This window comes from Oryctolagus cuniculus, chromosome 8 (assembly GCF_051225735.1).
Source record: "Oryctolagus cuniculus isolate XC-2025 breed Fujian yellow rabbit chromosome 8, ASM5122573v1, whole genome shotgun sequence".
Lineage (NCBI taxonomy): Eukaryota > Metazoa > Chordata > Mammalia > Lagomorpha > Leporidae > Oryctolagus > Oryctolagus cuniculus.
In genome coordinates, this window is record NC_142874.1 from 107,385,063 (window position 1) to 107,400,798 (window position 15,736).

The window sequence follows — 15,736 nt, forward strand, 5'->3', positions numbered from 1 at the left end:
AAGAGAGACAGAGAGAGAGAGAGGGGGGTCTCCCATCTGCTGGTTCACTCCCCAGATGGGTGCAATGGCTGGTGCTGGGCTGATCAGAAGCCAGGAGCCTGGAGCTTCTTATAGGTCTCCCACGTTGGTGTAGGGGCCCAAGGACTTGGGCCAACTTCCACTGCTTTCCCAGGCCATAGCAGAGAGCTGGATTGAAAGAGGAGCAGCCAGGACTCAAACCGGCACCCATATGGGATGCCAGTGCTTCAGGCTAGGGGTTAACCTGCTGTGCCACAGTGCTGGTCCCTGGTTTTTAATTCTTATCGTAGAGATCTTTAACATCCTTGGTTAAGTTTATTCCAAGGTATTTGATTGTTTTTGTAGCTATTGTGAATGGGATTGATCTTAGAAGTTCTTTCTCAGTCATGGCATTGTCTGTGTATACAAAGGTTGTTGATTTGTGCATTGATTTTATATCCTACTATTTTGCCAAACTATTCTATGAATTCCAATAGTTTCTTAGTAGAGTTCTTTGGATCCCCTAAATAAAGAATCATATCATCTGCAGAGAACAATAGTTTGACTTCTTCCTTCCCGATTTGTATCTCTCTAATTTCTTTTTCTTGCCTAATGGCTCTGGCTGAAACTTCCAGTACTATATTGAATAGGAATGGTGAGAGTGGGCATCCCTGTCTGGTACCAGATCTCAGTGGAAATGCTTCCAACTTTTCCCTATTCAATAGGATGCTGGCCATGGGTTTTAAATAAATTGCCTTTATTGTGTTGAGGAATGTTCCTTCTACACCCAATTTGCTTAGAGTTTTCATCATGAAAGGGTGTTGTATTTTTCAAATGCTTTCTCTGCATGTATTGAGATAATCATATGTTTTTTCTTCTGCAGCTTGTTAATGTGGTATATCACATTGATTGATTTGCGCACATTGAACCATCCCTGCAAACCAGGGATAAATCCCACTTGGTCTGGGTGGATGATCTGATGTGTTGTCGCATTCTATTGGCCAGAATTTTATTGAGGAGTTTTGTATCTATGTTCATCAGGGAAATTGGTCTGTAATTCTCTTTTCTGCTGTATCTTTTTCAGGTTTAGGAATTAAGGTGATGCTGGCTTCATAGAAAGAATTTGGGAGGATTCCCTCTTCTTCGATTGTTCTGAATAGTTTGAGAAGAATTGCAGTTAGTTCTTTAAATGTCTGGTAGAATTCAGCAGTGAATCAATCTGGTCCTGGGCTTTTCTATCTTTGGAGGGCCTTTATTACTGATTCAATTTCTGATTGAGTTACAGGTCTGTTTAGATTTTCTATGTCTTCATGGTTAAATTTAGATAGGTTGTATGTGTTCAAGAATCTATCCATTTCTGCGATTTCCCAGTTTTCTGGCATACAACTCTTTGTAGTAATTTCTGATGATTCTTTTTTTTTAATTTTTTTTTGACAGGCAGAGTGGACAGTGAGAGAGAGAAACAGAGAGAAAGGTCTTCCTTTTGCCATTGGTTCACCCTCCAATGGCTGCCGCGGCCGGCACACCACACTGATCCAATGGCAGGAGCCAGGTACTTATCCTGGTCTCCCATGGGGTGCAGGGCCCAAGCACTTGGGCCATCCTCCACTGCACTCCCTGGCCACAGCAGAGAGCTGGCCTGGAAGAGGGGCAACCGGGACAGAATCCGGCACCCATGACCGGGACTAGAACCCGGTGTGCCGGCGCCGCTAGGCGGAGGATTAGCCTAGTGAGCCGCGGCGCCAGCCTCTGATGATTCTTTTTATTTCTGTGTTGTCTGTTGTTACATTCCCTTTTCATCTCTGATTTTATTGATTTGGTTCTTCTCTGCCCCCTTTTTAGTTAGTTGGACCAATGGTTTATCAATTTTGCTTAGTTTTGCAAAAAACCAGCTCCTTGTTTGGCTGATCTTTTGTAATGTCTTTTTGTATTCAATTATGTTGATTTCTTCTCTAATTTTAATTATTTCTCTTCTCCTACTAGTTTTTGGTGTGGTTTACTGTATTTTTTTTCTAGATCCTTGAGATGTATTGATAGCTCATTTATTTGGTGCCTTTCCAATTTCTTCATTTAGGCACCTATTGCTATAAACTTTCTTCTTAACACTGCTTTTGCTGTATCGCATAAGTTTTGATTTGTTGTATTGTTATCTTCATTTGCCTCCAGAAAGTTTTTGATTTCTCTTTTGATTTCTTTTGTGACCCACTGTTCATTCAGGAGCATGTTGTTCAGTCTCCATGTGTTTGCATATGCTCTAGGGATTCCTGAGTTGCTAATTTCCAGCTTCATTCCATTGTGGTCTGAGAAGCTGCATGGTATGATTTCAGTTCTTTTGAATTTGCTGAGACTTGCTTTATGGCCTAGAATGTGGTCAATCCTAGAGTAAGTTCCATGCACTGCTCAGAAGAATGTAAATTCTTCAAGTGTAGGATGAAAAATTCTGTATACATCTGTTAGATCCATTTGGTCTATAGTGTCGATTTAATCTGCTGTTTCCTTATTGATCTTCTGTCTGGTTGATCAGTCTACTGCTGAAATTGGAATATTGAAATCCCCCAATACTATTGTATTGGAATCTAAGTCTCCCTTTAAGTCCCTTCACATATCTTTTAAATAACCCAGTCCCCTGTAATTAGGTGCACATACTTTTTTAATAGTTACATCTTCCTGTTGAATTGATCCCTTAATCATTATATAGTGCCCCTCTTTGTCTCTCTTAACAGTTTTTGTGTTAAAGTTTATTTTGTCTGATATTAAGATGGCTAAGCTCCATTCATGATCTCATGCTTTCTTACAACTCTCAAATTTATATCCCTTGCTTGATTGTTCTTAAATCCCCAAGAAGGAGTGGATATCTCCTCCATGGCATTGCCTTTTGGGGTCTAACAGGTATTATTTTAATTTCAGTTGCACCAGAAATAGACTGAGAAAGGATCTAGGTACTTGGCTTTTGTTGCTGTGATTTTTCATTGTTTTGTTTTGGAGGAGGAGATGATGATAAGGTAATCAGGAGGAGAAACAAAGCCATGAAGAAATCCAATAAAGCATTCATGGAGTTTGGGTTGGTGTGCACTGGAGTGCGCGAGAGGACAGAGTGTAGGAGTATCAGCTGTTTGTGCCACAGACACTTCAAATTTAACATCGTCTGGTATTTGCTACTTGCCACTCTGTTCCTACCCATCTCAGAAGTGTAGCTCTGGGGCTGGCACTGTGGTGTAGTGGCGAAAGCTGCCACTGTAGTGCCGGCATCCCATACGGGCACTGGTTCATGTCCCAGCTGCTCCACTTCCAATACAGCTCTCTGCTATGGCCTGGCAAAGCAATAGAACATGGCCCAAGTCCCTGGGCCCCTGCAGCTGTGTGAGAGACCTGGGAGAAGCTCCCTCCTGGCCTCTGTCTTTGGATCGGCCCAGCTCTAGCTGTTATGGCCATCTGGGGAGTGAACCAACTGATGGAAGACAGACCTTTCTCACCCTCTCTCTCTGTGTCTCTGGCCTCTTTATAACTCTGCCTTTCAAATAAAGAAAGAAATCTTTTAAAAAAGGATTGCGGCTCCATCCTTTTATTGCTGAGGCTGAAAAGCTGGGACTCATTGTTGGGTCCTTTCCATATATCTCACACGCCAGATCCAATCCACCAGCAAACTTTAGCCACTTTGCCTTCAGATATATCCTGATTCCAAATACTTCTAACTCTGTCACTACTCTGAGCCACTCTTGCCTCTTGCTGCCTTACACTGATGGCTTCCTAACCTGCCCCATTGCCTCTGCCTTTGCTTCAGTCTTTGCCTGGCAGCTGGGTAATCCTACAGAAATATAGGTCAGATAATGGCACTGCTTTGCCTGAAACACTCTGATGGCTTTCCTCTATGACTTAAACACCAAAGTGTTTTGTATGGAACATAAAATCAAGTGTTTTGGCATTGTGTCTGCCCTAACTCTGCTATACCTCCAATCTCATCCCATAGTCACCTGGCTACTGTTGTTCAGCTCTACAAGTCCTACTTGTTCCTCAAACATGCCACGCACACTCTAGCCTCAGGATCTTTGCACTGGCTATTCTGTCTGCTTGGAGCATTTATTCCATCATCATTTTATCATCTTGCTTGCCTCCCTGCTTTCTCTGGGCTTTAATTCAAAAGTCATTTTTTCATCAAGAGCACTTCTTGGAACCCTACATAAAATGTTAGCCTTTCCCACACAATCTTAGCCGTCTTTCCCAAGTTAGGTTTTTTCTTAACATTTGTTGCTATATACCATATATTTTACTTGTTTATTCTCTGTAACCAACAAATTTGTGAGATTTTACTACAGGCAGGAATTTTAGCTGATTTTGTGCAGGGCGATGTCCTACCTTGATGGCTTTCAATAGATACTTGTTTATTAAATGAGTATAATTCTTACTGCTATCCTTTTGTTGAGCTCATTTAAATTTGAAACATAAGGCACTTAACATTAATTTTTGTGCAAGATTAGACTACAGAAGACCATTTTGCCATGGCAAAAAAATTATTCAGTAAAAGAATAGACAAAGATTGACATACATTGGTATAATATGCATGGTTGACACAATGTTTTAAGGGTGATGAAAAAGTAGCTGCAATGTTTCCCCTTTTCTAACCACATCCTTAGTTATTTGGGTGGTTATTGCTTAAGTAGTCGTTTGTCTTAGAGCTCAGCTTTCTGATTTGCTTTTGCCAATGAGTCTTTAGCAATCATGAAGCAAGCGGCACACTGGAAAGTGCTTACACAAAAGATGATTGTGAGTGTAAGCCAGAGATAGCCTGCTGGAGGTTGAAAGGTCACAAATGCAAGAACTGAGGCAACTGCCTACCAGCCAGCAGACCTGTGAGTGCTACACTGCATCAACCAGCTCCCAGCTGACAGGTGCTGAGGAGAACCTTGGCGAGGTCAATGGAGAAGCCCAGTCAGGAAGGAGCACTTACATAAGCCAAAGGTCTATGAGATTAAAAAAAAAAAAAAAACAACAACAACTCGGTATTTTAAACCCTTTAAATTTTGGTGTGGTTTGCTGATATTTATAAATATATTTCTCTGATGACTCAAACCTACATTAGTTTTCATGTTATCTGATTTTCCTTTAGTTACTGTCAGTTATTGTATTTATTTCAAATCTTCAGGAAGTGGGGCTCTACTCAAATATTTAATTCAAATATGTAATAATTAAGTTCAACTCTTATTATCTTATCTATAAACTATCTATTTTATCTATACTCTTTATTCCTCTACATCTAAACCACATAATATGATATTTCCTGCAGGAAATATATTACCACTAAATAAAGAGGATTGGTGTAATATATTACAAGTATACAAACTATAAAAATGTATCCCAACTGTTTAGGCTGTTTGTTTTAATATGCTTGTATTGTATTGTTGTGAATGGCCTAAGTTGATCCTGTTATTCACAATTTTCAGGTTCTTCTAGTGTGTGTTGGTAATACGCAGTAACTAGGAGTGTTGCTTCTCACACCTTTACTGCCATGGTGGTATCTAACAGTGAAGTAAGTCTCCAACAAAATTCTGCCATACGTTTAAGCTCCTATCAGCAAGAAGACAACAGTGAAAATCCTGTTTCCTAAGGCATAATAAAATCTCCACCACTAAAGACTCACCAATAAGCAACTTGCATGAAATACTCCCTTGTGGTGAATGCAATAGTGTTATGATTCTGTAAACCTTCTAGTTAGGTCAGGAAATAGATGCCTCCATTAAAGGGGAGATCCAATGATCTTACTGTGGGACAGTTAGGTAACTGGGTGCTTCAGATTCTCTCACTAGGTTCATTTAGAGTGGGGAAATCTATATGATTTTTCTAGCTCATTACAGATTCCTCTAGGGTTATACTGTTTGGGGTTCACTCAGCTTTTTGAATCTATAGGGTTTTGTCTTTTGCCGTATTTAGAAATTCTCCAGCCATTACTTCATGTACTTTTTCAGCCTGGCTCTCTGTTTCATCTCCTAGAACTCCAGTGATACGAATACTAGGTCTTTTGTTATAATTCCACAGGTCACTAAGGCCCTGTTCCTTTTTTTTTTTTTAAACAAGAAGTTTATTTAAACAACAAGACGCTTGACTTGCAAGGAAAACTATCTAGGATTCATTTTTTAAGAGTAATTTACCCCTACTTAAAGACAGATTGCCCTACATGTAACAGCTATGTACAAAAAAGTTATAAAATTGTCCTTGGTTTTACAATGGTAAATGCTGTGTTCAGACCAAATATTTTCCATTGTTCTATCTTCCAGTTCATGAGTTCTTTCCTTTGCTCCCTCCATTCTTCTCATCTACTAAGTTTTATTTTTTTAAAGATTTATTTATTTATTTGAAAGTCAGAGTTATATGGAGAAAGAAGGAGAGTCAGAGAGAAAGAGAGAGGTCTTCCACCCGATGGTTTACTCCCCAATTAGCAGCAATGACCAGATCTGTGCCGATCCGAAGCCAGGAGCTAAGAGCTTCTTCCAGGTCTCCTATGCAGGGACTTGGGCCATCTTCCACTGCTTTCTCAGCCCATAGCAGAGAGCTGGATTGGAAGTGGAGTAGCCGGAACTCGAACCAGCGCCCATATAGGATACCAGCACTGCAGACAGCGGTTTACCCACTACGCCACAGCGCTGGCCCCTACGGGTTTTTTTTTTTTTTTTTTTAACATTTCTGTCATTATTTTTTCAGTTCTAATATTCCACATGGTTCTTTCTTATATTTTTCTATTTCTTGACTAGCAGTTTCTGTTTTTCATTTGTTTGAAGTGTGTTTATGAAGTTCTCATTGAAGAATTTTTATGATGGCTTTAAATGATTTGTTCAATAATTCTAACATCTGTGCCTCTGAGTTGTTGGTATCCATTGACTGCCTTTTTCCATTCAGTTCAAGATCTTCCTGTTCCTTTGTATGATGACTGATTTTCTGCTGAGTCTTGGATAGTTTCACCTTGCGTTATGAGGCTCTGGATCGTGGGTGCTTCTGATTCTGCTGACTTTCTGTAACACCACTCCAGCAGGGGGAAGTAGAAGCCCAGCTTTCCTCTTGGCCTCCATGGACATTCGGGGTCGAGGGAGTGAGCTCCTTCCTATCTCCAGGCAGGGGTGAGGGCACTGGCTCCCCATCTGGTCTCTGCTGATAGCCTGCATGGGAGGCATCCTTACTGATAGGCACTGGCTAATGACTCTCCACTTGATATCCTCCGCTCCACTCCAGCAAGGAGTTGCCAAGTGGAAGTGGTCTATCTTGCGCTCATTTCAGGTTGGCTGGAATGGAAGTCTCAGCTCTAAGTTTTCTCTGATCAAAGCATGGTGGTGGTGGTGATGGTGGTGGAGGCAGCTGCCATGGTGGTGATGGGGTGGAGGCACCAGTGACAGCCTCTCAAGAGCAGAAGTCTAGGCTCTCAGTCAGCCTTGATAAGACAAAGTCATCCTGCTTTAGGTAATCACTGTACCAGATGACCCCTAAGTTTCCTTCCAAGAGTCTATGAACCTCTGTAGGGTGAGTCAGAGTTGAGGGGTTTAGTCTCACAAAACTGAGCACAGCTGGTCTTCAGCTTTAATGACATCCAGACATTAGTAAGAAAGACAAGAGATATTTTTAGTCAAGATAAATTTCAACTATCATCAAAGGAAACAGGAAATCCAGGGTTTTATTGGAGAGATGTGTGCAAACAAAACCAGAATTAAAAATTTGCTGGGGAGGCTATCACTGTTTAAACAAAAGAGCCCTTATTTTTGATTATGGAGTTGAAACATAATGGGATATGGACATTATAAAAGAGAGGCACCTGCTTGTATATTTTCACAATAACACAGTAAGGGAGATAGTCTCTCTCCTCCTCTTAATTTTCAGTACTTGAGAAAAGCATGTAAGGTTGCCATCTAGTGACGATTTTCTCTTTTCCAGTCACAGAGGCTCTTGAATATGGCTCTCCATGGCATAATCAGTCTCCAGTTCAAACCTGGCTCTGTATCTCAATAATCCTATTGTAAGGTGAAGATATATGAACTCAAAAAGGCATTCAATGCACTTACCATACTGAACATCACAGCCTAGCAACACTGTACACTGTGGAGCATCTGCTGTTTCCTCTCCTGATCACATGGCTCACTGGGAGCTGTGGTTGCTGGACAGAGAATTGCATTGCATGTCATTAAGTGGGGAAAAGAGCAAAAATCTAAATCCAAACTACAGTTCCTTCTGCCTGCCTGCCTTCCTTCCTTACTTCCCCTCTCTCATTCATTCATTCATTTTTAATTTGAGAGGCAGAGAGAGAGAGAGAGAGAGAGAGAGAGAAAGAGAATTTCAATCTGCTGGTTCACTCCCCAAATGCCCACAATGGCTAGGGCTGGGCCTGGCTAAAGCTGGGAGCCATGAGTTCAATCTGGGTCTCCCATGTGGGTAGCATGAACCAATTACTTGACCTATTACGTGCTGCTTCCCAGGGTCTGGATTAGCAAAATCCTGGAGTCAGGAAGTGGATCTGGGAATAGATCCTGAAACATGATTTCTATTGAATATATGTTGCATTTGCACATCCTGCAGTCAAAAATCCCAAGTTTAATCATTGTAAGTTGGGGACCATCTTTACTTACCTACTTGCTTTAAGAACCTAGTTTTAGACATATGCAACTTAATGATCCATTTTTGTATCTGATATTTAAAACAAAGCCAGGAATTTACTGTCTAGCTATACATGAAAAATTTGTGACCAGAGATGTTTATTTTAAAGCTGGTTTTAGTCATGATTAACAAAAAATAATTTTTTTGACAGGCAGATTTAGACAGTGAGAGAGAGAGACAGAGAGAAAGGTCTTCCTTCCATTGGTTCACCCCCCAAATGACTGCTGTGGCCAGCACGCTGCGCCAATCTGAAGCCAGGAGCCAGGCGCTTCCTCCTGGTCTCCCACGTGGGTGCAGGGCCCAAGCACTTGGGCCATCCTCCACTGCCTTCCCGGGCCACAGCAGAGAGCTGGACTGGAAGAGTAGCAACCGGGACAGAACCGGCACCCCAACTGGGGCTAGAATCCGGAGTGCCGGCGCCATAGGCGGAGGATTAGCCTAGTGAGCCATGGCGCCTGCCAACAAAAAACAATTTCAATGTCCATTAATAGAATTTAGCTAAAAATTGTCCAAGCAGTGAAGTGCTGTGCAGACATTTAAATATAATGGACTCCTGGCCGGCGCCGTGGCTCAATAGGCTAATCCTCTGCCTGCGGCGCTGACACACGGGGTTCTAGTCCAGGTTGGGGCGCCAGATTCTGTCCCAGTCACTCTTCTTCATGTCCAGCTCTCTGCTGTGGCCTGAGAGTGCAGTGGAGGATGGCCGAAGTGCTTGGGCCCTGCACCCGCATGGGAGACCAGGAGAAGCACCTGGCTCCTGGCTTCGGATCAGCGCGGTGCGCCAGCCGCAGCGTGCCAGTTGTGGCGGCCATTGAGGGGTGAACCAACGGAAAGAGAAGACCTTTCTCTCTGTCTCTCTCTCTCTCACTGTCCACTCTGCCTGTCAAAAAAAAAAATAATGGACTGCCATGATATACAATTTTTATTTGCCAATACCTCTTCAGTGAAGCTGAAAAAAGGTAGAGTAAGTATTATGGATAATGATGAAATACTAGTGGCATCAAGAGTTGATGTAAAAAAACAACCTACAAGAGAAAACACTAAATATCTTTTAATATTAAGCTTAACAAATTGTGATAGATTCATATAATGAAACTTTGAAATGATTTGAACATATTTAGTCATGCTGTAAAATGACATATTGAGATAACAGAACAAGATACCAAAAAGAATAAAAAATTTTATTAAAATCTATGTAAGTAATACCTAGAAAGAAGACTAGAGAGAAAATGTGCTGAACCTAATTTTTCCTTTGTATTTTTCTTCACATTTACATTTTTGTAAGTTTACATACTAAAAACTTATTTTATGATTAGGAATATCATTTTGAAAAGCAAATCCATGCAAACAGACTCAAGGCTTACTGTCACATGCTTTTACTAAGAGAAAAGTGAACAAGCAAGAGGAATTTGAAACCATGAGACCTCCTCATTTAACAGTCCCTGAAAGACCATGCACCCTGTCGCAGATCAAGTGGAGAGTTGGGTCTGCTGGCTTTGGGGTGGACTGGAGGCCTGGGCTTTCACAACTCTATGCACCAACTTCATTGGCACCACCAACCTCCTGCTGTTCGTTATGAAACCCAGTGGTGCAGCTGTGGGGGCTTTCCCTGGCAGGGCTCTCTGCCTTAAAACAAGCTGATCTCCTGTGGACAACACTGAAAAAGCACCGAACAAGGAGAAAAGGCAGATTTCATACAGCAACACAGACTCATGGGTCATTGCTCAAAAGCTCTGCTAACCCAAGTTGCTCTTTGCAGGGAAGAGTCTGCCAGAATGCAAACGTTTGTGCAAGGACAGGCAGCAAGCTCTGTCCCAGGTCAGCACGCAGACTTGCTCCTCTGCACTTGAGCTTTTGCCCCCTCAGTTCCTCCTTTGTTTCCCTGTGACACTTTTCATTCTGTCTCGTCCAGAGACATAACTTTGAATAGTGTGGTCATACCCTCTTTGAATGACTGATTCCTGCGTGACCTGCAGCACACCATGCATACATAACCACCAGAGGAGTTACCATGGGGCAGTGAATGGGGGAAGCCGTGTTCACACTCTGAACAGTTTGTGTTTCACAAGAGCCTGTCTACTGCTCGATTTTTGCATGGTGGCTTAGACATTCCATTTCATTTGTATTTTTATTATTTGTTGATGTTAATACAGGGATGCTCTGGACTGGCCTAGACCACCAACAGAAGCACAACACTGGTTTGAAGGTGACTGAGAAAGATGGCCTTACAAGTGGTTTCCAAGCTTGGCCAGTGTTAAAGTCATTTGAGGACCTGCTGCCAATGTAAAACCCTGGATTCTATTCATGGCCTTAGGCCAGCACCCACTCATTAGTGTGGTGTTTCTAAGATGGTCCCAAGACCACCTGCACCAGAATCCTCTCTGGCTAAAATGGAAGATTGCTTTCATCATATAATAGATATTTTGTTATAATCTGGATTTTCCAGTAACCTTTTGAAGAAATTTCATATGTGTGGATTTCAAAACTTTTTGCAGCAAAATAAACTTATCTTTTCATCTCATGTTCTCATTAACTTCTTGAAGTACTCTCCTATCCCTGGGGTAATATATAGAGACCTTCTATCTTATTATTTTAAGTAAAAAAGTTTAAATAAAAAGTGTTTAAATACTGTTACAATCCATTAAACGAACAATCAAAGCAAACTGCTTAAAATTCAAATAGAGCAACAGAAATAATTCTAACTAGGCAACATGTATGCTATACTAAACTGTCCCCATAAATTTATAAATTTATATTTAATGAGGCAGAGTTAACTTGCAGCTCTTCTTAGTCTAAGTTATCTAGGTTCATGCACATTTTCTAATAGATATCATGTGAGTCCACTTACCATTTTTACTTTTTTCTTAACAGAGTCTCTGTTTGTATTGGAGTTTTGTTCTACTTTCCAGACTATATCATTGGTTTTTTTTTTCTAATCCTTTCTCACCCATCCCTTTGCTTTCTGCCCCCAGTTCCCCTTTCATGTTTTTAAAGATTTATTTTATTTATTTGAAAGCCATAATGAGAGAGGAGAGAGAGAGAGAGAGAGAGAGAGATTTTCCAACTGTTCGGAACTGTTGGGTCACTCCCTAAATGGCAACAATGGCCAAGACTGGGCCAGTCCAAAACCAGGAACCTGGAACTCCATCCAGGACTCCCTACATGGAGGCAAGACCCCTGTCCACTACTTTCCCAGGTGCATTAGCAGGGAACTAAATTGGAAGTGGAGCAGCGGGAACTTGAACTGGTGCTTATATGTGGGATGCTGGTGTTGGATGGTGGCCTAACTCACTGCAGCATAATGTCCCCCCACTCCCACAATGCTCCATTTGGGGCTTTCATTCAGACTCATCTATTTCTTCTCTTTTTCCTTTGCGATGTCTATGACTGTATTTTAACACTGACAGTTTTAAGTATCAGTATCCTGACTAGTGGGGGCTGGCATTGTGATGCAGCAGGACAAGCTGCCACTACAACACTGGCATTCCATTTAGGCACCAGCTTGATCTCAGCTATTTCACTTGCCATCTAGCTCTCTGCTAATTTGCCTGGGAAAGCAGCAGAAGATGGCGCAAGTGCTTGGGCCCCTGCACCCATGTGGGAGACAAGGATGGAGTTCCAGGATCCTGGCTGCAGTCTGGTCCTGCCCCAGCCATTGCGGCCATCTGGGGAGTGAACCACTGGATAGAAGAGCTCCCTCTCTCTGTCCCTCTCCTTTTCCTCCAACTTTGCCATTTGAAGAAATAAACAAAATCTTTTGAAAAATCTAGCAGAGATCATGCTTATAGAAGTTGTTTTTGGAAGCTGGGCTTCTGTGAGAGGGCCTTAGCGACTTTGAAACTTACATCGTGTGAGTTCCTGCTTCAAAGCTTGTCCTAAAGCCCAAGTGAGGAGATACCATATTTGTTGTAGTTGTCTACAGCAATAGCCTGTTGTGTGACCTCCTGACAACCAGATTGCTTCCTTCAATTCTCCTGGCTCCTACCTCATCCACCACCTCTTTCCAGTCCTCTGGAGGGGGTGATCTTTATTAATCCCTGAAACACTCATTGTAGAATTTATGATCACCTGCCGTGCAGGTTCTTACTTGTTGAGACTTATTACTGCCTGTATCCTCTCTAACAGTATTCTGCCTTAGGGAAAATGGATTTTTACTATATCCTCACTCTTCCCTGCAGCTATTGTTCATCTTTCCTCAGAATTTGTGTGAAAGGAGATTTGCCAAAATTCCTGGAAAATAGGAAATAAAGAACTTTATTTTATTGCAATTTTTAAAAAAATCCATGCAGTTTTTCATAATGCTCATTTTCATGAACTATTGAAAGATCCCTTGAATGCATGCATTTCATTTTTTAAAGATTTATTTTATTTATTGAAATGTAGAGTTACAGAGAGAGAGGGAGAGACAGAGAGACAGGTTATCCATTCATTGGTTCACTCCCCAAATGGCCATAATGGCTGAAGCTGGGCCAGGGTGAAGCCGGGAACTTCTTCCAGGTCTCCCACATGAGTACAGGGCCCTAGTCACTTGGGCCATCCTCCGCTGCTTTCCCAGGTGCATTACCAGGGAGCTGGATTGGAAGTGGAGGAGCCAGGACAAGAATCGACCCCTATATGGGATGCTGGCACTGCAGGCAGCGGCTTAACCTGCTGCCCCACAGTGCTGGCCCTCTTTCTTTCTTTCTTTCTTTCTTTCTTTCTTTCTTTCTTTCTTTCTTTCTTTCTTTCTTTCTTTCTTTCTTTCTTTCTTTCTTTCTTTCTTCCTTCCTTCCTTCCTTCCTTCCTTCCTTCCTTCCTTCCTTCCTCTCTCTCTCTCCCTCCTTTCCTTTCCTTCCTTCCTTCCTTCCTTCCTTAATTCCTTCCTTCTTTCCTTCCTTTCTCTTTCTTTCTTTGCACCAAAATAAACTTATCTTTTAATTCAATTTTCCAGGACCTTTTTGAAGTACCCTTACTTTCTATTATTGAACTTACTGCTTTCTATCTTGGAACTTTAAATGCATTTCTCCCTGACTGCATGATCCCATTGATAAATGTCAGAGCATCTCTTCTTTTAATTCCCATAGCATTTTGCACAATATTATTGTTCAGCCAACCCTTTTCCAGTGGGCTGAATGTTATGCTAAGCAGGATCAGCTATGTTTCCTTGATGGTGGGCAGTTGCCAAGAACAGAATAGTTAGGGCTATGACAGCAAGGTAGATTCTTCCAAGTGGGGAAATCTAGGTAAGGAGAGGTTGGAAGCAGTGGCGGGTGTGCAAATCAGTGACAGAACCTGGAGCCTGCTCCCAGGGCTGGGCACAGTGAGCTTTTCTTTGCAGACACAAGGTGGCAGACTATGTCCACGTCAGTCATTGTGTACAGGGCAGCCACACAGAGCTGGTGTTTCCTGTGTTCATGGGTGGGGAGGAATGAAGGAAGCTGGTGCAGCTTGCTGGCTGAGACATGAGTTTGGACAAAGCACAGGCCAGTGGCCTGCGTGCCGGCTGTCCCTGTGTGTGTCTCTCTGGTCCTTCCCTGTCTGGAAGAACTCACCCATGTCTGCAGAATCTGAGAACAATGTCTGGCAGATGTGCTTCCTGTTTTCCTTAAGCTGAGAAGCATGGATCTTGTCAGTGTTTTGAAGAAACAGCCATGAGCATTCAAGGTAGAAGACAAGAGACAAAATGGGACCAGGGAACAGAAATGTGCGATTTCCTGACTAGAGAGCAGGCCAGGTGGATGACCTCTGGGAGGCCCCACCTGGAAGTACCCGTAGAAAACATCTGTTCTCTCCAGAAGGTTGCATTTCTCCTTTACCACACCAAGTACTTTTCCTGTGAGCAGACCTCTTGCATGGAGAAGTCTAATATAACCTGGAATACAAGTAGCAGGCTGATTTCAATTCATTTATCTGCAATTCCTATTCTGATAGTTTTATTCATTTCATTCAGCTTTTTTAATGCCAAATTATGTTTTATTTAAAAAGCGAAGTACTATAAATAGTTTCTTAGCGAACTCTGATGGTGACATGGGGTGATATGTTGTCTTTCCATTGATACTGGCCTCTGTTATGTCTGGAAGATGGAAAACAAAAGAGAAAAAAGCCATATTCCTTGTCTTCAGATTCTACCTAGCATTCCCCCCACCGTGTACACACATAGTCTTACAATATCCATGTGTGTGTATGTGTGTATAGAAGTCCCAGTACATCTGCCTACACATACGGCGTCCATTGTATATTATGTGTATCTATCTTTGTGATGTATGGCAGTGCAGGGAGTAGGGAACAGCAGTCTCTGGAGCAGACTGCCTGGGCCCAGATTCCTGCTAATAGTTGGGACACTTACAGTTCTGTGTCTGTTTCCTCATTTGCAGGATGTGAAAATTCCCAGGTAACAGGGAAGCTGTGCAGACTAAAGGATTTACGGAAGCATGCCGTTTGGGAGCCACTCAAGCCACAGTAGCCACAGTTACTTGTGTGTATGTGGAGACACTGATTTAGCCACAGCTCGTGCTCTCATTTTTTTTAGGAGAGAAGCACTTCTAACTATCCACTGGGGGTGTTTGGATTGTTTTTGAAGACATCATAATATTGTACTGACATTGACTTGTATTTATACAAGTAGCAGACTCAACTCAGTAGCCTAGCTTACTGAATGTGGCAGCAGTACTCTCTGCTCCTTGGAAACTTACATGTTAAAGAAACCAGAGAAATAACACGCACCTTTCTCTCTCCACCTCCCACCTGTCCTCTTCTTTTTCCTATTGTCCTTGTTTAGAGGAATGGAGAGGCATATCAGGAATTCAATTTAATAGCAAAAAATGACAAACACGTTACAGCAAAGTGAAGCAAAGTCTTTAGCTACTAAAGAACTATTTTTCTCACAGAACATAGGGTGCTGAAAGATGGAGGATGATGGAGTTGATTCAGTTGCATCTCTGTGATTATTTTGTTCACTTCCTCATGGCCACAAAATGGCTGCTGCTCCTCCAGGCATTATGTTCATGCTGATTCAAGAAGAAGAGCATGAGAAAGGAGAAAAGGTCATGGTTGGCTTTATTTTTATCAGGAAGATTAAAAGCCTTGAAAAATGCTTTCTCTTCTTTTACTGGGATTCTTATATCTAATTTCC